The sequence below is a fragment of the Leucoraja erinacea genome, chromosome 24, assembly GCF_028641065.1.
Source record: "Leucoraja erinacea ecotype New England chromosome 24, Leri_hhj_1, whole genome shotgun sequence".
Classification (NCBI taxonomy): domain Eukaryota; kingdom Metazoa; phylum Chordata; class Chondrichthyes; order Rajiformes; family Rajidae; genus Leucoraja; species Leucoraja erinaceus.
This window is the reverse complement of record NC_073400.1, coordinates 24,478,081-24,502,081: the sequence shown is the minus strand read 5'-3', so window position 1 is coordinate 24,502,081 and position 24,001 is coordinate 24,478,081. Positions and strand designations below refer to the sequence as shown.

At 45.0% G+C, this 24,001-nt stretch overlaps 1 protein-coding gene across 3 annotated transcripts in view; it reads left to right on the top strand.

The window, feature by feature from the left end:
* The first annotated feature begins 8,706 nt into the window (after window positions 1-8,706).
* LOC129708822 (DENN domain-containing protein 2C-like) overlaps window positions 8,707-24,001 on the top strand; it is a 100,672-nt gene continuing 85,377 nt past the window's right edge. The window contains exons 1-2 of one of the 3 annotated variants that reach the window (XM_055654828.1): window positions 9,253-9,696; window positions 17,817-17,975. The gene's annotated coding sequence lies outside the window, so the exon portion shown is untranslated. The other 2 variants (XM_055654825.1, XM_055654826.1) reach the window with 2 other exon arrangements.

Here is a 24,001-nt window from a genome sequence, read left to right as displayed (position 1 = left end):
GAACTGGTGTGAACGGGTGATTAATGGTCAGCGTTGGCTCGGTGGGCCGAAGGGCCTGTTTCCATGCTGTATCTCTGAACTAAACACCTCACAAAAAAGTGAACCAGTGATTTGAATTAAATTACTCAATAAATATGCAAAATATGGACATTTCCAGAAACATCCAGCAGATTACACACCTGAAAGTACGAATATCATTGTTCCGTTTGTAATACAGGTACATGTAACAATTAAACGATCTCCACATTTGTGGAATGTGTGACTGAACATTTCAGGTTGAAGATCCTTCATCCAGGAATGTTAATGCTTCACTTTCCACAGATACTGTCTAACCCACTGAGTGTTTCTGGCATTTTCTGTTTTGTTTTTTTAGATTTCAGACTTCCAGCATCTGCAGTTTCTTTTAATTTTCATGAACAAACTGCTAGAAAATCATGCGAACGATTAAACTGAGTGAAATCAAGTAACTTTGAAACGTAATATTGAAAATGAGAGGGAGAGAACATTTGATTTAAAGCGTTTCACTTGTGCTTGGAATTAGAAGAATGGTAAAACAGTTTCGAAGCCAAACCAATGATACTCCCTGCTCTTTCACACATTTAGTCACTTCCCCAGATGGAAGTATTTGGTTCCCAGGTTCAACTGTGGCTTAGTTGGATTATACTGATGCATCTGTGCTGAAGGTTGATAGTTCCAGTCTGGTTCCAGGCATTAAAGCACATAAAATCCGAGCTGTCATTCCAGTGGTATAGAGACGGGCAGCGGTAGAGTTGCTGCCTTTACAGCACCAGATACCCTGCTGACACTGGGAGCTGTCCATACGGAGTTTGTACATTCACCCTGTAACCCCATGGGTTTTCTCCGGATGCTCCGGTTTCCTCCCACACTCCAAAGACGCACAGGTTTGTAGGCTAATTGTAAAGTGTGTGTCGGATAGTGTCAGCGTGCGGGGATCGTTGGTCAGCGCAGTCTCGATGGGCTGAAGGGCCTGTTTTCACGCTGTATCTCTAAACTAAACAACACGGCACTAAACCAACAGAAAAATCTGTCTGAAAAAGATCCCGATCTGAAACATCACCTATCCAGAGATGCCTGCAAACCTACTCCAGCCCTTTGTTTCCCTTTGCTGGTTAAATATCTTATATACTGAAGACGGAGCAATGAAATTCTTATTTGCATCAGCATAACAAGTTTGTAATCCAGCATGTTTTACCTTTAATATATTTCTTGTGTTAATTAATATTGGATGCAACGAGGAGTTAATAATTATTTTGTATTAAGGATCAAGGAAACACAAAGCATAAACTTTGGCATGTCCTCTCTAATGTTGCTAAAGAAATGTAAGCCTTTTAAGGTTGTACTTGTGCAAGGTAACATCTTATCTGTGCAAGTGAAGTACTGATTCAATCATTCTGCAACATGAGGGGAACAAGTTAAAGGACTCGGTGTACTCAGGCAGTGGAAACCAACTGTAATATTCAGATAAGCAGGGAATAGCTACTTCCCCACAGCCATCAGGCTATTAAACCTGGCTCGGACAAAACTCTGAACATTAATAACCCATTATCTATTATTTGCACGTTATCAGTTTATTTATTCATGTGTGTATATATTTATATAATGGTTTATGGACACACTAGTCTGTTTTTTAGCCAATGCCTACTATGTTCTGTTGTGCTGAAGCAAAGCAAGAATGTCAGTGTCCTATCAGCGACACATGACAATAAACTCACTTGAACTTGAACTTGAATATAATTGGATGAGATCATAATACAGTTTCTGTTCTGGGTCCTCTATCATCCTTCTTATGTAATATTTCAGTTTAGTTTGGAGCTACAGCACGGAAACAGGCCCTTCGGCCCACCAAGTCCGTGCCGACCCTCGATCACCCACACACTAGTTCTATCCTACGCATTAGGGGCAATTTACGGAAGTCAATTCACCTACAAACCTGCACATCTTTGGAGTGTGGGAGGAAACCGGAGCACCGGGAAAAAACCCCACATGGTCACAGGGAGAAGATACACACTCCGTGCAGACAGGATTCGGCGCGGGATTTCTCTGATTTCATGCATCACAGGCTAAATCACAGGCCCCGACCACGGGTGAACATCGGAGGAAGATGACTGACTTTGGTGCCTTCCCTCACAGTGGGAAACTTTTGATTCTGCTGTGTGAGGATGTTTTATGTTGGACTCTATCGTGTGTTGTGTTCTTTATTTTATTGTATGGCTGTATGGTGATCACGTTTCAACTGTGCCAACTGGCATATGTGACAAATAAATGTATCTTGTATCTTGTAAATCTTTATGTCGGGACTTTGCCTCTCACTGCTCAACTAAATGAGCTCTCCCCTATCTGCACCCAATGATTTTTATTGTATGATATTGGTTATGATTAAAAATAAGACATGCATTGTAATAAAAACATAGACGCATAGAAAATAGGTGAAGGAGTAGGCCATTCGGCCCTCCGAGCCAGCACCACCATTCAATATGATCATGGCTGATCATCCATAATCAACATTCCATAACCTGGTTCCTGCTTTCTCCCCATATCCCTTGATTTTGTTAGTCCTAAGAGCTGTATCTAACTCTCTCTTGAAAACATCCAGTGAATTGGCCTCCACTGCCTACTGTGGCAGAGAATTTCACAGATTCACAACTTTCTGGGTGAAAAAGCTTTTCCTCATCTCAGTCCTAAATGACCTTATTCCTAAACTGTGACCCCTGGTTCTGGACTCCCCCAACATGGGGAACATTTATCCTGCATCGCGCCTCTCCAATCCCTTAGGAATTTTGTATGTTTCTATAAGATCCCCTCTCCTCCTTCTAAATGTCAGTGATTATAAGTCCAGTCGATCCATTCTTTCATCATATGTCAGTCCAGCCATCCCGGGAATTAACCTGACGAACCTACGTTGCACTCCCTCAATGGCAAGAATGTCCTTCCTCAAACAAGGAAACCAAAACTGCACACAATTATCCAGGTGTGGTCTCACCAGGGCCCTGTAGAACTGCAGTAGGAACACCTTACTCCTATACTCAACTCCTCTCGTTATGAAGGCCAGCATGCCATTTGCTTTCTTCACTGCCTGCTGTACCTGCATGCTTACTTTCAGTAATCAAGGCGTGGATTACATTGTTCCTTCGGGGTTCTCACAGTGTGTGGCCAAAACAGAAACAGGCACATTGTCCCACCGAATCCACACCGACCAGCGATCCATGTACACTACACTATCCTACACACACTAGGGACAATTTACAATGTTTACCGAAGCCAAATTAACCGACAAACCTGTACGTCTCTGGAGTGTGGGAGGAACCCGGAGCACCTGAGGAGAAAACGGTCATGGGAAGAACGTGCAAACGTCGTACAGACAGCACCCGTAGTCAGGATTGAACCCAGGTCCCTGGCTCTGTAAGGCAGCAACTTTACTGCAGCGCCCTCGTGCCGCCCTTGAGAACATTTTTATGACATAAATTCTAGTGTAGGAGCTGATCTCAGCCTAGAACAGTAGATGGCACACTTGCCATTCCCTGGGCAAACGTTCCATTCCTGTGGGATCAGATACAGCTGAAGGCGACTGAGATAACTTGCTGTGTCTCCGTGCTGCCTCGTCTCCTTGCTCTTCCCATCAGAATGTAACACTTGATTATTTTCTGCGTTAAATTACAATTGCCACTGGGACATTCATTCCATTAGAGTGTTCCAGGTGTTCCTGAAAATCTTTCTTTCAATGAGCGTGTACATGTGCTTGAATGTGTGTTACCTGCACCTTTTGAAATTGTCCCTGTAAATTATAGCCAACCATATCCAGGAAATGATAGTAAAGTATTTGCCCCAACACCGACCCCTGAGGCACGCTACTGTTCAAATACCATTCATCACTCTGTTTCTCATCATCAACATACAAGTTGTGATTTTTCCTTTATTCCATAGTATCAATCTTGCTAATAAGCCCGTTACATGGCACAGTCTCAAAAACCTTTCTGGAGTCTGTAGATACCACAAGTTTATTTTATGTGTAAGTGTGTATATATATATATTTAGTATATAAATAGTGATAAAAATAGAGAATATTTAGTCTGCAGAAGGGTCTTGACCCAAAACATCACCTAATTATTTTCTCCAGAGATGCTGACTGACCCGCTGAGTTACTCCAGTTTCTCATTTATGTTAGGTACACAAAAATGCTGGAGAAACTCAGCGGGTGCAGCAACATCTATGGGGCGAAGGAAAGGTTGCCTATTTCCTTCGCTCCATAGATGCCGCTGCACCCGCTGAGTTTCTCCAGCATTTTTGTGTACCTTCGATTTTCCAGCATCTGCAGTTCCTTCTTAAACATCTCATTCATGTTATATTGTTTGCAGAGTACTATGTTCTGTTGTGTTGCTTCAAGTAAGAATTTAATTGTTCTGTCTGGGACTATCACAATACACCACTCTTGTCTCTTGTCTCTTGACTGTACCATGTTCTTGTGTCTTCCGTGAATTCATTCAACATTCAATCAGATTTGCCAACCAAGACTTGCCTTTTACAAGTAAGAACTGTTTTTTTATAACAGTATCCATAAGAGTCCAACTGATTGCAATGTTAATTCTGGATTATTGTTTTTAAAAACTTCCACACGTCTGAGGTAAACTGACCAGCCTCTGAGATTTCATTTCCTTCATTTTTAGTAAGTAACATTTACAACTGGCTTCTATTCTGGCTCGTACCTTGTATCTAAGGCTAATTGGAAAGTTCTGGGCAATGCCGCTGCAATCTCAAGCCTTGCTCCTCTCAGCAACTTTGAATGCTTCCCATGTGGACTTGGTGAATTATCTACAATAAGGACAGTCGTACGAGTGCCTTGTCAGAGATTTTCAATCTGTGCACCATCTCAGCTACTTCTTTGTCCATGATTACGGCCATGAAAGATTTTCCTTTAGTACTTGTGAGACCACATCTGGAATATTGTGTACAGTTTTGGTCTCCTAATTTGAGGAAGGACATCCTTGTGATTGAGGCAGCGCAGCGTCGGTTCATGAGATTGATCCCTGGGATGGCGGGGCTGTCATTTGAGGAAAGATTGAAAATACTAGGCTTGTATTCACTGGAGTTTAGAAAGATGAGGTGATATCTTATAGAAACATATAAAATTATAAAAGGACTGGACAGGCTAGATGCAGGAAAAATGTTCCCAATGTTGGGCGAGTCCAGAACCAGGGGCCATAGAATAAAGGGGAGGTGAGAAAAAATGTTTTCACCCAGAGAGTTGTGAATTTATGGAATTCCCTGTCACAAAGGGCAGTGGAGGCCAAGATATGGGGAGAAGGCAGGCATGGGCTATTGATAGAGGACGATCAGCCATGATTACAATGAATGGCGGTGCTGGCTCAAAGGGCCGAATGGCCTCCTCCTGCACCTATTTTCTATGTTTCTATGTTTCTACCAAACCACGGGAGTTAATCTCTTTTGGTCCCATGTCTGTCTTGCACTTTCCCTTTTTATATTTTTTCCATTTAAAAATCTATCAAAGATTTCAGACTTTATTTGTGTTGGCTGTCATATCCTTTCTTTATTCACGGTTAGAAAGGAACTGCAGATGCTGGTTTATACAGAAGGTAGACACAAAATGTTGGAGTAACTCAGCGGGTCAGGCAGCATCTCTGGAGAAAGGGATGGGTGATATTTCAGGTCGGAACCCTTCTTCAGACTGTTCTTTTGAATATTCTTTCTTTCTCACTTTCTCCCTGTACTTTCTACATTCCGTCTGGTTCTCAGTTGATCACTCTAACATCAGCTATACCCTCCATTTCTCTGCACCATATTATTTTCCATCTCGCTTGCCTTTCCGAGGAGCTCTGGTTTTCATCACCTTACATTTCTGCCGGACCATCCGATCAATCGGAAAACCAGATGTTTTGGCATCTGGATCACTCGTTAAAGTGGGAGCCCGGAATCCGGACTGTGTGGTCAGAGACAGAGTTCCAGAGAGCAGCCAGGACTGGGAATCAGGTCTGGAGCCAGGTGGGTGGCCAGACCAGGAGTGAGATTAACCACCAAGGGTTAATTGAAACCTTCAAGCTGAAACTTGCAAGCTGAAATTCAACCGGTTCTGGTTCCCTTTCCCTTTAAATTCACAAGGTTCAATGGATATTTTTCTCTACCACTATGTATAGGCGGTTCTGCCGAACACCTGCTTCGAAAACATGAATTAGATATAAAGTGAGTGATGAATTAGGAAACACAACTTGTGTTATGTTGACCGAATTGGTTATAACATGTTTTTGATCAGGAACTAGAGAACTACTTAAAAATTACTATGGAAATTGGAACGCGGGAAAAAAAGCTGTCTTGGATTTAAACAGCACAGGGGATAAAACTTGCATCAGTGTAACTTCCCTACAGTAATCAGCCTTCATTGTCTCTTGAGAACACAGCTGCAACTTTAAAGATGAATTGACAAGCAATTGTGTCTATTGTACAAGAATACTCTATTAAACCATGCAACGTACAGCCTTTAGTACTTTTAGGTTGCAATGATAAAAACAAGCTTACTGCTTTTATATTTGAAAATTCTGCAGGAAAAATAACATTGTTATTGCGAGTCTGAAACTGTCTAACTTTTTTCCCCCATTGACATAATAGTTTTTATAACGTGTTTTTCTATAACACCTGATTTTGTACCGAGGCAACTATCGCGATTATTGTTATCATTACTGTACGTGCTTCTTTTGCAAACAGCTAACAATGGCCTGTTTCCTTTATCATTGTTACTTTTTTGCATATCTTTCATTCATTTGTTCAATATCTCTCCACATCACTGTCCATGCATCTCGTTTCCGTTTCCCCTGACTCTAGTCTAAAGAAGGATCTTGAACCAAAACATCATCCATCCCTTCTCTACTGAGATGCTGCATGCTTCTCTCCGGAGTTACCCCAGCATTTCGTTGTGTCTGCTCCATTTCTGCATTTAGAGCACCCACTGTCAAGTGCTGTTTGCCTATCCTTCTTTGATTCTAATCTACCCCAGACACATCTGTTCTAAACCCGACACAGCTGGACTTCCACTTTAGTCAAGTACCTTTATATTGTTCCGTCTCCTTATCTATTGCTAAAGTGTGAAAACACATACATCCAGATTCAGGCGAAAAGTGTAGGAAGGAACTGTAGATGTTAGTTTAAACCGAAAATAGATACAAAATGTTGGAGTAACTCAGTGGGACAGGCAGCATCTCTGGAGAGAAGGAATGGGTGACGTTTCAGGTCAAGACCCTTCTTCAGGGTCTCGACCCGAAATCTTCATCCAGATTCAGGGACAGTATCTTCACGGCTGTTATCAGGCAACTGAACCATCCTACCAACAACTAAAGAGCAGTCCATAGCTACTATCTACCTCATTGTGACCCTCAGACTATCTTTGATTGGATTTTACTGGTCTTTATCATGCACTAAATGTTATTCATGTTATTCACTTTATCATGTATTTGTACCTTGGTACCGGTGACAATAAACGAAACAAAACGAAACTCAACTGGAGGTGCCCCCTTATAAGAAGAGACTGGATAGACTGGGACTTTTTTTTTACCATTGAGTGCACAAGACTGAAGAGTAAGCTTATAGAAGTAGATAAAATCTTAAGGGGTAGAGGTAAGGTGGATGGTCATAGCCTTTTTCCGATGGTAGATGAGTCTAAAGCTAGAGGGCATAGATTTAAGGTGAGAGGGGAAAGATTTAAAAGAAACCCAAGGGAAAACAATTGGCACACAGAATGTGGTGGGAATGTGGAATGAGCTACGATAGAAGGGGGGATAGGCTGGTACAATTACAATGTTTCCATGCTGTGTAGTTCTCTGATTCTATGCTGAATGCTGCTCACTGCCCCTTGCTCCACCCAGCCAACCTCTACTAGAATCAAATCCCTGCTGTCCTTGAGCCTGGCCTGAGGGAGATAACTACATTTCAAGCTGCCATCTACACACTTCATGCTTCCATCTACACTTCACGCTGCCTCGGCAAGGCCACCAGCACAATCAAGGACGTCTCACCCTGGTCATTCCTTCTTCTCCCCATCTCCCATCAGGCAAAAGGTACAGAAGTGTGAAAACACACACCTCCGGATTCAGAGACAGTGTCAGGCAAGCTGTTATCAGGCAACTGAAACATCCTACCACCAGCTAGAGAGAGGCCCTTACCTCCCATCTACCTCATTGGAGACCCTCGGACTGTCTATAATCAGACCTTACTGGACTTTTATCTTGCACTAAATGTTATACTCTTTATCCTGTATCTGTACACTTGATTGTAATCATGTATAGTCTATTTCACTGATTGAACAACTAAAACGTATTTAGTTTAGTTTTACTATAGTTTAATAAATCTAAGTGTTGGTGAGGCTGCATTTGGAGCATTGTGTTCAGTTTAGGTCGCCCTACTATAGGAAAGATGTCATTGAGTTGGAAAGAGTGCAGAGATTTATGAGGACGTGGCTGGAACTTGAGGGCCTGAGCTACAGGGAGAGGTTTGGCAAACGGGGACCTTATTCCTTGGGGTGCAGGAGGCTGAGTGGTCTATATATAGAGAGAGGGGGGTGGATAAAATCGCCAGGGAAATAGAGCGAATGCATTGACTTTTTTTACGCAGAATAGGGGAATAGAGACAAGAATAGAAGAAGCCTGAAATGAAGTAAGAAGAAGGAATATAGGGGGTGACGGAAGGGAGAAATGGGTGCGCAACCAAGTAAAGCACAGGGGAGAGAGTGGGTTGTAGGTTAGTCACGTTAATGGGAAAATTCAATGTTCGTTAAGTCATCCTACATCCCTGTTCTCCAGATGCTGCCTGACCCGCTGAGTCACTCCAGCACTTTGTGTGTGTAAGCCGGCATCTGCAGTTCCTTGCGCCTGCACCCCGGCGGGTAACGTGACCGGGTGTTTGCGTTGGAGCGTTGGGCTGGAGTTCTCTCGCTCCTCTGTGTGGTGGCGACCAAATATCTTTGTTGGCGACTCTGCTGTCATTCACTGGAGTGCAGGGAGGGCAGGCACGCTACTTCCGCTTGCGAAATCCATCCACTCAGGATCTTACTCGACACACAGTCACAGCGAAAGTGGATAAGTTTGCAAACTGCACTTGAGTTCCGTGTAGACTCTGGGGGCGCCCGCCCGGTGTAACAATCCCAGTCCAATTGGATACATTGAGCAGCGCCCTGAAATTAACCGGCCGGCAGCATGGAAATTGACAGCAGCCGGGACGGGCTGGTAAGGGCACGCGTTGTCATGTTTTGTGTTATTAAGTTATGTTTTTTAATTAAAAAAAAAACTTATATCGTGACCCGGTCCTCTGCCTTCGTCCGCGGAGTAGGATTTTACGTAAATGTGTGAAAAAAAGTTGGCCCTTTGCACGGGAGAGGCGGCTACTTAGCCGGTCTTCCAATAAGGAACTCAGCAATCTTACACAAACTCCTCCTCGTCAAAAACCGGCCCGAAACCATTTCTTTGCGTTGCCCTGTGAAAAAAAGATTTAAACCACGCCACAATAGTGGCTGGATTTGTGTGTATGAAAAAGAAAGGGAGAAGCGGAAAATAAAGCGGCTGGTGGTCCCTCAATCTTTCTCATACTCGTGCGGGGAGTTTTTTCTCACTTGTTATTGGCAACGTGTTTGGTGAGACTGTGCAAGATTGGGAAGTGGACTGGAAGACTGTGGAATAGAAGGTGAGTGAATGAGTCCAGATCATCTCTCCGGCTCCGGACTGCAGTGTGTCAAAAAAAACCCCACAAATGTGTCGAGTTCTGGTTTGTCGCGAGGGCGGGGTCCCTCTTTTAGAGAGACTTTTGTTTCGTCCTTGTGATTAGACCCCCCCACTCTCCCACTCCCCGAGTTGTGTCTACTGTTAGCGGCGAGGAGTCCAGTGGTCTTTGGAGGGGAGGGGAGAGGGAAGGGAATTGGGGCAGGCAGACTGGGTATTGTTCCCTAAACCTCCCCGTAGCTCGGCCTGCCGATCGTTGGACTAACGCCGCCGAGCACAGTATGTCATGAAGATTTAGTGAAGATCAGTGTGAGCGTGTGCAGTATCGCCTCTGTATGAATCCCCGCTCTCCGGAGGGAATGTTTTGAGCGCAGGCCAGCGTCCTTGTGTGGGTGGGGGAGAGAAGCCGAGTAGGGGGAGAGGAATAAACACTGTCGTCGAGTCTCTATTAACCTGAAGGTTCATCTTTAGGTTGATATGCGTGAAGCATACCCGTACTTTCTGCTTTCCCTCAAAAACTTTTTTTCTGGTTATAATTAGAAAAATATTGAAGTGGGAGGAAACATTAATTTTCTGGCATGTGTGGATGCGAGATAATTTTGTGGCCGGGGCATCAGCGAAGGAGCAGATTGTGGGTTGAAATAACGCCCTGCTAGATAGAGCAGGCTGGACGATGCTTCCCTTAAATAAGCTGGACACAGCCAGCCTCTACAGACTTGCACCTTATATAATGCCATTCTTGACCACGGTTTGCCTCAAGATGACTTGAAGATGACATAAACTTTTATGAGGGTGAAGAAGGGTCTCGACCTGAAACGTCATAATTCCTTCTCTCCAGAGATGCTGCCTGTCCCACTGAGTTACTCCAGCATTTTGTGTCTATCTTCTGTGTAAACCAGCATCTGCAGTTCCTTCCTACACATGGCACTCTTATAACCTTGTAATCGTTGATGTAAACTGGGAATTGTGACATTGTTGAATCCTGAAAGCAATACCTAGAGTCGTGCAGCGTGGAAACGTGTCCTTTGGCCCATATCCCTCTAAACTTGTCCTGTCCATGTACCTGTTTAAGAAGGAACTTTTCCTTCGCTCCATAGATGATACCTCACCCGCTGAGTTTTTCCAGCATTTTTGTCTACTGTCCATGTACCATGCTGTTCATTAGTCGTTGTGATATTATCTGTTCATTAATCATTGTGATATTATCTGGCTGCTCGTTCCAGATACCTAGCACCCTTTGTGAATTAAAAGAAGTCGCCCCTCGGGTTCCTATTAAATCTTTTCTCCCTCACCTTAAACCCATGTCTTCTGGTTCTTGATTTCCCTACTCTGGGGGAAAAAGACTGCTTTTTACCTGATCTATTCCTTTCATATTCTTACACCTCTGTTGCCAGGAATGGAACATTTCAGTTATAAGGTGAGACTGGAGAGGCTAGGACTGTTTTCCCTGGAAGTAACGTTTAAGAGACATTTGGACGGGTACATGGATAGGATAGGTTTAGAGGGATATGGGCCAAGCGCAGACAGGTTGGACTAGTGTAGATAAGGCATGTTTGATCGGTGTGGGCAAGTTGGGCTGAAGGACCTGTTTCCACGCTCCATGATTCCAGGAAATTGAGGGGATCTAATTGAGACCTAAAATGATGAGTGAAGTAGAACGGGAACATTATAGGAATCTTTACCCCTTATCAGATGGAATAAGACTAGAGGATGTGGTTAGACCAAGGCACAGCTCTATAAAGTAAGAGGGAATTTGACCCAGGGAGTGGTGAGTATCTGGACTGCACTGCTGGAGATTCTGGTGGCAGCAGAGTCACTGACAACAGTAAAGTGTCTGGAAGAATGCTTGAATTGCCCTGGCATTGAAGTCAGGGGCCGAGTGGGTGGCGCAGCGGTAGAGTTGCTGTCTTACAGCGCCAGAGACCCAGGTTCGATCGTGACTATGGATGCTGTCTGTAAGAAGTTTGTACTTTCTCATGGTGATCGTGTGGGTTTTCTCAAGCTGCTCCCACAAATCTCCTTCAGTTTTGCCCCCGACTCCAAAGATGTACGGGTTTATAGGCTCATTGACTTTTGTAAAATTGTAAATTGTCCCTAGTGTGTAGGATAGTGCTAGCATACTGGTTAGTGTGGACTCGGTTGGCCGAAGGGCCTGTTTCCACATTGTATCTCTGAAGTACTAAAAAAAAGTGCTGGAAGAGAGGATTCCTGTGGAGGGTATCTTTGCTATTGAGGGAGTGCAGCGTAGGTTCATGAGGTTAATTCCCCGGATGGCAGGACTGTCATATGATGATAGAATGGAGTGGCTGGGATTGTATACTCTGGAGTTCAGAAGGATGAGAGGAATCAAATTCAAATTCAATTCAATTCAAATTCAAATTCAAAAAATTCAAATTCATTCAAATTCAAAATTCAATTCAAAATTCAAACTCACTTGGCAGCTTGATCAAATTCAAATTCAATTCAAATTCAAATTCAAAAAATTCAAATTCATTCAAATTCAAAATTCAATTCAAAATTCAAACTTACTTGGCAGCTTGATGTGAGTGTGCTTCCCAATGATGATCTCGGGTCATTCATTGAAAATAATGTGCTGATTCTCAAAATTCAAAAAAAAATTCAATTCGACGGACCTGGTGGTCTACTCTCGCACCTACTTTCTATGTTTCTATGTTTCTATGTTTCAAATTCAAATTCAAATTCAATTCAATTCAAATTCAAATTCAATTCAAAACTTATTGAAACATAGAAGTTTATTAAGGGTTTGGACGCGCTAGAGGCAGGAAACGTGTTCCCGATGTTGCGAGTCCAGAACCAGGTGCCACACTTTAAGAATAAGGGGTAAGCCATTTAGAACGGAGATGCGGAAAAACATTTTCACACAAAGGGTTGTGAATCTGTAGAATTATCTGCCTCAGAAGGCAGTGGAGGCCAATTCTCTGGATGCTTTCAAGAGAGAGTTAGATAGAGCTCTTAAAGATAGTGATGTGGGGAGAAGGCAGGAACAGGGTACTGATTGTGGATGATCAGCCATGATCACAGTGAACGGCGGTGATGGCTCGAAGGGCCGAATGGCCTTCTCGTGCATCTTTTGTCTATTGTCTATTGAATGGTGCCCACTGGTTGATGTGGACAAGATGGGTAAAATGGCCTAATTCTATGCAGTATGACACCATGACATGTAATTTGTGGGAGAGGTAATGAGAATGTGGGATAAGTGTACGTAGGTGCAGGGAATCAGTGGGCTGAATACATGATCTGTAATCTTGTCAGTTTGGAGACTTGTGCACGGTAACTCGTGAATTGGAGGGGAGAGTCCTGTAACTGAGCCACACAATGGCCATGGGACGGGATGGAGAGTGGTGGAATTAACAGACAAAGTTTGCTGCGTGAGATCATAAGATCATTAGTGATCTGAGCAGAATTAGGCCATTCGTCCCCATCAAATCTACTCTGCCATTCAATCGTGGCTGATCTATCTTTCCCTCCAGTTTTTCTCCTGCCTTCTCCCCATACACTCTCGCCAGAGACACGGATGCCAGAGGTATGGGGAGAAAGCCGACAATAGACAATAGGTGCAGGAGTAGGTCATTTGGCCCTTCGAGCCAGCACCGCCATTCAATGTGATCATGGCTGATCATCCCCAATCAGTATCCCGTTCCTGCCTTCTCCCCGTATCCCCTGACTCCGCTATTTTTAAGAGCCCTATCTAGCTCTCTCTTGAAAGCATCCCGAGAACCTGCCTCCACCACCCTCTGAGGCAGAGAATTCCACAGACTCTCCATTCTAAATGGCTTATTCTTAAACTGTGGCCCCTGGTTCTCGACTCCCGCAACATCGGGAACATGTTTCCTGCCTCTAGTGTGTCCAAACCCTTAACAAGCTTACATGTTTCAATGAGATTCTTCTAAACTCCAGAGTGTACAAGTCCAGCTGCTCCATTCTCTCAGCATATGACAGTCCCGCCATCCCGTGAATTAACCTTGTAAACCTACGCTGCACTCCCTCAATAGCAAGAATGTCCTTCCTCAAATTAGGGGTCCAAAACTGCACAGTATACTCCAGGTGTGGAGTATACTACTCGGAACAATATCAATATGTAAGAAGTTGTGATACCAACTGGAGTGAGTGAATGTCTCTTGGTTTCGTAGTACTTGATCTTTCTCTTTGATTGCCCAAAAACTAGTGACTTGTATACAGTTTCGATGCACTATTCCTGTACATTTGTATTAATCTAAGATTGTGCCTAAATATAGCCGATTTTCCAGCACCCTTGGTTCCGGAGCCATGCATTATTATCCATTTTGCCGGAACAACAGGGGTCATGAAATAATGGTACAGCAATACACCACTGACCCACTAATTACACCCTTCCCGTGTCTCGAAAGGACCATGGATTGCTAGAATCTTAAGTAAAAGAATTGTTAAAAGTAAATTAAATTGACAGCGAGACTTGCATTTCTCAGGCACTTGTTAACGAGTTGCCCTCGAACGTAGAAACTAGGTGCAGGAGTAGGCCATTCAGCCCTACGAGCCAGCACCGTCATTCAATATGATCCTGGCTGATCATCCAGAATCGGGTCCCTGTTCCTGCTTTTTCCCCTTGATTCTGTTAGCCCCAAGAGCTAAATGTAACTCTCTCTTGAATGCATCCAGTGAATTGGGCTCCACTGCCTTCAGTGGCAGAGAATTCCACAGATGAGTGTCGGAAGCGTGGCTGCCCGTGGGACCGAGGAGCAGTTTTCCGGGCAGGACTACCGACCAGGCCGACCCGAGATTTGCCAAATTGGCCAAAAATTGGCAAATCCGTCCCGCAGACGTCCCGACGAGGTCGAGATCGGCCTAGGCGCCACATTTTCAGGGGGACATCCAGGGGTAATTGTGTCGTAATTGTGTCCAGATTAAAGGAGGTGCAGGACCATCAGTTGCCAGAATATCGGTGGTGGACCTGTAATACTTTTACTGAACTGTATGCAAAGTAGAATTTCACTGTATCTTGGTACATGTGACAATAAAGTGCAATTGAGCCAGTTGACTGAATCACAGGAATACTAAATGTAGCGGAATGATATAGAGGCGCTCTAAATGGTATGAATTAATTATAAAGATGGTGTCAAAACAGGACGTGTTGGAAACGTTCAGTTGGTCAGGCAGCACTATTGGCGAGTGAAGCCGTTGAACCTTCAGGTCACAAAGTGCTGGAGTAACTCAGTGGGTCAGGTCGCATCTCTGGGGAAGATGGATCTGCGGCACATCAGACTGAAGAAGGGTCCTGACCCGAAACCTCACCTGTGCATGTTCTCCAGTGTTGCTGCCTGATCTGCTGAGTTACTCCGGCACCGTGTGTTCTTCTGTGTAAACTAGCATCTGCAGTTCCTTGTTTCAAAACTCTCAGAATCGGATGATGGGGGCTCGACCCAAAATGTCACCTATTACTTTTCTTCAGAGATGCTGTCTGACCCGCTGAGTTACTCCAGCATTTTGTGTCTATCTTTGTTGTAAACCAGCGTTTGCAGTTCCTTCTTGCACACTGAACAATCTCTGTGTTGTTTTGTCGCATTATAGCACTTCGGTTAATATGCTTTTGGAGTATTGATGGTGGCTGAAAGGATGTTTGACTTGTAGCCACTTCATTATCTAATTGGATGTCTTGTGTTCCAGCTGGTAAAAATAAAACTGACGCATTTTATTCCCTAAAATAACATTGATAAAAGAAACAATTGTAAAGAGGAAGAATTAAGGACATTGTTTCTCAAGGAGAAGGGTCTCTACCCGAAACGTTACCCATTCCTTCTCCCCAGAGATGCTGCTTGTCCCGCTGAGCTATTCCGGCATTTTGTGTGCATCTTCGGTTTAAACCAGCATCTGCAGTTCATTGGGTTGGGTTTTGCTATATTTGGCCTCCGCTGTGACTGATGGACATGTTGCATAGACAGCGAGGGGTTTAATTGGAGACTGTTTTGTTCCATTTAGCTGTAATGGGTTTGTCAGTCCAATGTGAAGAATGTCAAAGAATGTCTCATCTGGCCTTCAAGTGCCCAAATGAGGCCAGTTTACTCTGGGTGAATGGCTGGTATATTATTTTACATGCTCGCACTCTTGCACACTTGGTACCGACTGGATAAAGACTTCTCCTATTAACATCCCATCATCCAAGAATGCCAGAAATTGCTGAGAGTTGTGGACGTAGTCCTGACCACCGCGCAAACCAACCCAACGGTCATTGAATTCACCAACGTTGCCTTGACAAGGCCAGCAGCATAATCAAGGATGTGTCTTGCCTCAGTCGCTCCCTCTTCTCCACTCTCCCATAGAAACATAGAAAATAGGTGCAGGAGTAGGCCGTTCGGCCCTTTGAGCCTGCACCGCCATTCAATATGATCATGGCTGATCATCCAACTCAGTATCCTGTACCTGCCTTCTCTCCATACCCCCTGATCCCTTTAACCACAAGGGCCACATCTAACTCCCTCTTAAATATAGCCAATGAACTGGCCTCAACTACCTTCTGTGGCAGAGAATTCCAGAGATTCACCACTCTCTGTGTGAAAAATGTTTTTCTCATCTCGGTCCTAAAAGATTTCCCCCCTTATCCTTAAACTGTGCCCCTTGTTCTGGACTTCCCCAACATCGGGAACCATCTTCCTGCATCTAGCCCGTCCAACCCCTTAAGAATTTTGTAAGTTTCTATAAGATCCCCCCTCAATCTTCTAAATTCTAGCCAGTACAAACCGAGTCTATCCAGCCTTTCTTCATATGAAAGTCCTGACATTCCAGGAATCAGTCTGGTGAACCTTCTCTGTACTCCCTCTACGGCAAGAATGTCTTCCCTCGGATTAGGAGACCAAAACTGTACGTGATACTCCAGGTGTGGTCTCACCAAGACCCTGTTCAACAGGCATCAGGCAAGATGTACAGAAGTTTGAAAACGGATACCTCCATTCCATTCAGCCGTTGTCATTGACTGCACTGTCCTCTCATCAGCTAGAGAGTGGTCGTGATCTCACATCTATCTCATTGGAGACCACTAAACTATCTTTAATCTGACATTCCCGTACTAAATGTTGTATCCTTTATCTGTACATTGTGGATGGCTTGATTGTACAGTCGTTGCATTGCCTGGCTAGCACGCACGGGCGACACGGTGGCGCAGCAGTAGAGTTGCTGCCTTACGCCGCCCAGACCCGGGGTTTGATCCTGACCAAACCCCATGCAGTGGCTACTGAATCATTGAGAATGGGTGTGACCCACACACTGCTCAGTGTTGTCGTGTTTGCTGCTGTTTGTAGGGAGCTGAGAGAAGTCTTACAGCCATCATGCCTCCTTGAAAGAATTGGGTTAAATCGGGAGAAGGGTCTCGACCCGAAACGTGACCCGTTCCTTCTCTCCAGAGATGCTGCCTGTCCCGCTGAATTACTCCAGCCTTTTGTGTTTGTCTTTGGGTTAAATCTGAAATTAGGCTTGCTTCCTTGTTTCTTCCCAAACACTTGCAGCAGGTTTAAGAAGGAACTGCAGATGCAGGAAAATCGAAGGAACACAAAAATGCTGGTGAAACTCAGCGGGTGCAGCAGCATCTATGGAGCGAAGGAGATAGGCAACGTTTCGTCCCGAAACGTTGCCTATCTCCTTCGCTCCATAGATGCTGCTGCACCCGCTGAGTTTCTCCATCATATAGAAACATATAAATTAGGTGCAGGAGTAGGCCATTCGGCCCTTCGAGCCTGCACCGCCATTCAATATGATCATGGCTGATCATCCAACTCAGTATCCTGTACCTGCCTTCTCTCCATACCCTCTGATCCCTTTAGCCACAAGGGCCACATCTAACTCCCTCTTAAATATAGCCAATGAACTGGCCTCGACTACCCTCTGCGGCAGAGAGTTCCAGAGATTCACCACTCTCTGTGTGAAAAAAAGTTCTTCTCATCTCGATTTTAAAGGATTTCCCCCTTATCCTTAAGCTGTGACCCCTTGTCCTGGACTTCCCCAACATCGGGAGCAATCTTCCTGCATCTAGCCTGTCCAACCCCTTAAGAATTTTGTGAGTACTTGCGTACTTTTTGCGTACTTTTTGTGTACTTGCAGGAGGTTTATTTTCAAGTCCTTATTCAACTTTTGAAGATGACTACTGAATTTACCTGGAGCCCCTTCTCAGGCAGAATATTACCATGACTGATCCTCTCCCCTCCATCTCGTTTGCCGATGGTCTTTGACCTGTGCCCTCCAGCTATTGACACTGCCGGGGTAAGGGCTTCTTCTGATTGCACTGCGTAATTTTGTGTAACTGTTACATTCCTCCTGAAACATCCCGGGTGCACTTCAAAGGATCTGGCAGATTTGAGTCGTAGAAGAGAGTTTAAATTCATGGCATAGAAAAAGCCCATCGGCACACCAACACCAACCATCGAACACCCCTTCACACTAGTTCTATGAGTTGCGTTTAGGGTCGGGACCATTCTTCATACTCTTGAAGAAAGGTCCTGACACGAAACATCACCCATCCTTTTTCTCCAGAGATGCTGCCTGACCCGGTGAGTTACTCCAGCACTCTGTAGCTATCATTGGTATAAACCAGCATCCGTAATTCCTTGTTTCTACACGCCAATTCTTATTTCACTTTCTCAGCCACTCCCTACAGACGAAATGGCAATTTCTAAAGTTTATAAAATTATGAACAGATATGAGGTGAATAGCCACAGTAATTTCCCCCAGATTGTCGGGGAGACTAAAACTACAGGACATCGATTTAAGGTGTGGGGGGAAATATTTAAATGGGATGTGAGGGGCAATATTTGCCACACAGAAGGTGATGCGTATATGGGATGAGCTGCAGGAGAACTGGTATAGTTGGGCACAATTATAATATTTTAAAGGCATGCAGACAGCTAAACATAGAAAATAGGTGCAGCAGTAGGCCATTCGGCCCTTCGAGCCTGCACAGCCATTTAATATGATCATGGCTGATCATCCAACTCGGTATCCTGCACCTGCCTTCTCTCCATACCCCCTGACCCCTTTAGCCACAAGGGCCACATCTAACTCCCTCTTAAATAAAGCCAATGAACTGGCCTCAACTACCTTCTGTGGCAGAGAATTCCAGAGATTCACCACTCTCTATGGGGGAAAAATGTTTTTCTCATCTCGGTCCTAAAAGATTTCCCCCTTATCCTTAAACTATGACCCCTTGTTCTGGACTTCCCCAACATCGGGAACAATCTTCCTGCATCTAGCCTGTCCAAACCCTTAAGAATTTTGTAAGTTTCTATAAGATTCCCCCTCAATCTTCTAAATTCTAGCGAGTACAAGCCAAGTCTATCTTGGATAGGAAAGGTTTGGAGGTTATAGGCCAGGCTTGGGCAAGTGGGACTAGCTCGGTTAGGTATCTTTGTTGGCATGGGTGAGTTGGGCCAAAGGGCTTATTCCAGCGCTGTATTACTCTGTGTCCTCGACCTGGAGTTACACAATGGGTGGATGGTATAGAGTGGGTTAGACTAGAAGCACGCCCATTCACCGCGCTTTATGATGCAGGAGGAGGCTATTTGGCCCATCAAGTCTCTGCCCGCTCTCACAGCAACCCCATTCTTCCATTCCCTTTCCCTGTAACCTTTACTCTGCATATTCCCATCACCACTCGCCTACACACACACACACACACTGGGGACAATCTACAATGGCCTGTTAACCAACCAGTACAATGTGGGAGGAAACTGGAGCACCCAAAGGAAGTGGACACGATCGCAGGAAGAACAGGCAGACACCGCACAGATCAAGAGTCGAGAATTATTTATTGTCCTATGTCCCAGACAGAACAATGAAATTCTTACTTGCAGCAGCACAACAGAATAAGTAAGCACGCATACACACACACGCATGCGCGCACGCACACACACACGCGCACACATGCATGCACGCACACACACACATGCATGCACACACGCACACACACACACGCACACATGCATGCACACATGCGCGCGCGCGCACACACATATTTTTTCTTGTGTTTGTTTAGTTCAGTTTAATTTATTGTCATGTGTACCGAGGTCCAGGGAAGAACTTTTGTTGGGTGCTAACCTGTCAGTGGAAAGATAATGCATGATTACAATTGAGTCATTCACTGTGCACAGATACATGATAAGGGAATATCGTTTAATGCAAGGAAAAGCCAGCAAAGTCCGTTTAAAGGTGGTCCCAGGGTTTCCAATGAGGTAGGTAGTAGTTCAGGACTGCTCTCTAGTTGTGGTAGGATGGTTCAGTTGCCTGATAACAGCTGGGAAGAAACTGTCCCTGAATCTGGAGGTGTGCGTTTTCACACTTCTATACCATTTGCCCGATGGGAGAGGGGAGAAAAAGGAGTGGCTAGGGTGCGACTCGTCCTTGATTGTGCTGCTGGCCTTGCTGCGGCAGCACGAGGTGTAAATGGAGTCAATGGAAGTCAGGTTGGTTTGTGTGATGTTCTGCCATATGTATCTATGCTTGCATACAAATACATAAAAAGCACGCACAGTCAATAATAGATGGCACCCAATGGTCAGGATTGAACCTGGCGCAGTGAGAAATCTGTTTGAGCTGCTCCACCACTGTGCTCCCGTCCTCCTTTTAATGGCAAAAGTGAATGTTCTCTAGGCTAATGCACAGTGGGCACCAGTATCCTGACTATTGCTGAATCTCCTGGGCACACCTTGCCTCGGAATGAAGGTTGTATGGAACATGTCCCGGCCCTCCTTTCTCCAACCTGTCACAACTTGAGGATTGCAGGAATTAAGTATTCACCCTGCCACCACCCTTTCGCATATGAGCTTTTACATTGAATGTAATGAAATTGAACCAGTTTGCTTGGTTGTTGAAAGGAATTTTCCTTTCCCTTTCTTCCCCCCCCCCGCCCCCCCCCCCGCACTGTTATCGACGCAACTGCAATACAGGTTGGTTCAAAGCTGATGGAGGTCTGTTGTGTACCATCTGTGCAAGGATCTCAGATCTTTGTAGGAGTGCAGTGCTTCACTGGACAATTAGGGCGGTCACGGTGGCGCAGTGGTAGAGTTGCTGCCTTCCAGCGAATGCAGCGCCGGAGACCCGGGTTCGATCCCTACTACGGGTGCTGTCTGCACGGAGTTCTCCCCGTGACCTGCGAAGATTTCTCCGAGATCTTCGATTTCCTCCCACACTCCAAAGACGTACAGGTTTGTAGGTTAATTGACTTCTGTAAAATTGCCCCTGGGGCAAAACCTGGCAGGTCAGAGCTGGATATCGGTGAGGAGGGTTATTTAATAGGCAGATGGTTGGACAAAAGCCAGGAAAGTACCATGTGTAATGACACTAGTTTGCTGAGGTGGATGGAAAATTGCAAAGGACAACTTAGTATTAGGTTTGTTATCCTGTACAGCAATCAAAATCACCATAGAGTCTCACTGCATGGAAACAGGCCCTTCGGCCCAACGTGCCCACACCGGGCAACATGTCTCATCTACACTGGTCACACCTGCCTGCATTTGGCCCATATCCCTCTAAACCTGTCCTATCCATGTATCCAGCTTGAGATATAATCGTAGTTTAGGAATTTGATCGGCTTCATGTAGGAACATTCCCAACAGAATGGTTGGCTTGCAACCTTTGCGTAGTGTAATGCAGGTAAAGGGCCTGTCCCACTTGGCTGTCATTTACGTGACAGGCCGGTCGTGACTGATGCGCGACTTCGCGTGTCTTCATGCGTCAGCACAGCCGTCTTGAGCGCGTGACGTCATTTGAATACCCAGTTTATGATATTTACCCAGTTTATGATATTTATGGTGATTTTCTAAAATGTTCCAGTTTCTTTGAGTGGTGCTAGCAATTGGGAAAACTGCAGATGTAATGCCCCTATTCAATAAAAGAGGTGAATGAAAAGTAGCAAGCTGCAGACCAAATTCATCTGTAGGAAGGAACTGCAGATGCTGGTTTAAATTGAAGATAGACACAAAATGCAGGAGTAACTCGGCGGGACAGGCAGCATCTCTGGAGAGAAGGAATGGATGATGTTTCGGGTCGAGACTCTTCTTCAGACTTCTTCATGTCATTCGTTCATCCAGCTGTAGGAAATACAACATTTCTCTATTTAACCTCTTCCTCACCCACAATCCAGGGACCCAGGCAGTCATTGCAAGTGAAGCATAAATTCACTTTTACACTTTCCGGTTTAGTATATTTTGGTGTTCACCACGTAGTTTTCTCTACGAAACTGTGCAATTTTTAAAATCGCGCGCGCCTATATCCATGATGCGTAAAACGACTGCGTATGTGCGTGTGCAGCGGCGCATGGTTACGCACGGTGATGTAATGGTGCGTCGCCACGCACTAAATGCACGAGGTCAGGGCGCCTGCGTGCGACCGCAATACGCCCACGTGCGTAAGCGATGCGTCACGTTGGAGGCGTGGGAAGATTTTGTGCCCTACAAAATCCTGGAGAGCCGCACGATACCGCGCGCAACTCCACACTTCCTCCGCGCTTCTCCATGCGCCCGTCCCGCGCGGCCCACACGCTACCCGTGCGTCTCAACACGACGACGAGGTCGCGTAAATGGCGCGCAAATGACGGCCAAGTGGGACAGGCATTTAACTCTCTCCAACAGTGACTTTTGTTTGGTTCAGCTGAACAGGAGGTGAGTGAGTCATAAACTTGTGTACACATCCTGGCAACAAAATAAATACTTCTATGGAGTAGGTACGGTTAACTACATGTATTATGAGGCTGGTGTGCAGTGTTTCCACCTCTGGGATCTGGGTGCAAGTGCTGCTCAAGGCTGGTGACACACCAAGTTACTCTGCACCTAGAGTTTGAGGAAGGATCCCGACCCGAAACGTCACCCATCCATTTCCCCCAGAGATGTTGCCTGACCTGCTGAGTTGCTCCAGCACTTGGTGTCTATCTGCAGTGTAAACCAGCATCTGCAGTCCCTTCCTTCCTACACTGGTTCCTCTGCTTGCTGGCTGCAAGGGTGTGAAAAGAAATTAATCTGAGGAGACTTGAAACTGTTTGTTTTCAGGTAATTGGCTGCAGAGAAACTCCATCACAAATTGACTCACAAAGTCAGCAGCTGCCAAGAATGTCAGTGTTGGGACGATGGTGTAACAGTGAAACGCCAGGTTTGCTGGAGCTGAACGCTCGGGGGCAGAGAGGGAGCTTTGCTCAGACTTGGTGGTTTCAGTGAGTTTGCTGCTGGCCTTATCCAGAGATTGCAATTGCAACTTAATGTGCCACATGAATTAAAACTATTTAATAGGCAGATGGTTGGACAAAGGCCAGAAAATGACTATGTGTCAAGGCTCTAGTTTGCTGAGGTGTATGGAGAATTGCAAAGGACAACTTAGAATTAGGTTTGTTATCCTGTACAGCCATCAAAATCGCCATAGTCTTACGGAGTGGAAACAGGCCCTTCAGCCTAATGCCCACACTGGCCAACATATTCCATCAACACTAGTATCACCTGCCTGCATTTGGTCCATATCCCTCTAAACCTGCCCTACCCATGTACCTATCTAATTGTTTCTTAAACGTTGCGATAGTCCCTGCCTCATCTACATCCTCTGGCAGCTCGTTCCATATACGCACCACTCTTTGTGTGGAAAAAATTGCCCCTTAGATTCCTACTAAATAATTCCCCCTTCACCTTAAACCTATAATCCTCTGGTCCTCGACCCCCACTACTCTGGGCAAGAGACTCTGCCTCTACACAATTTATTTCTCTCCTGATTTTAAATACCTCGACAAGATGAATCAATAAGCTGAATCAATTCAGTAATGTCCTTTAATGAGAATTACATTGAAGTAACAACCAAAGAAAGGTACCACAAAGCCATGATTTCTTCAGGAGACCAAAAACTTGAGCTCGTCTCCAAGGACTCTTACAAATACCTACAGAAAGGGTTAGCAGCTTGATGTGGCACTGTGTAGAAATGAACTGCAGTTGGTGGTTTACACCGAAGATAGACACAAAGTGCTGGAGTAACTCAGCGGGTCAGGCAGTTTCTCTGGAAAAATAGGATGGGTGACGTTTTGGGTCGGGACCGTTCTTTAGACGCCATACAGACAGCACCCATAGTCAGGATCCCGAAGAAGTTCCCGAATCGAAACATCCCCCGTCCTTTTTCTCCAGAGATGTTGTCTGACCCACTGTGTTACTCTTTGTGTCTGTCTTTGGTTCAGAACTGATCTGACCAAGTCTGCAAGAAATTGCACGGAGTTCTGGATGAAATCCAGTCCAACCTACCGACCATACCCCACACCATTCACTCCA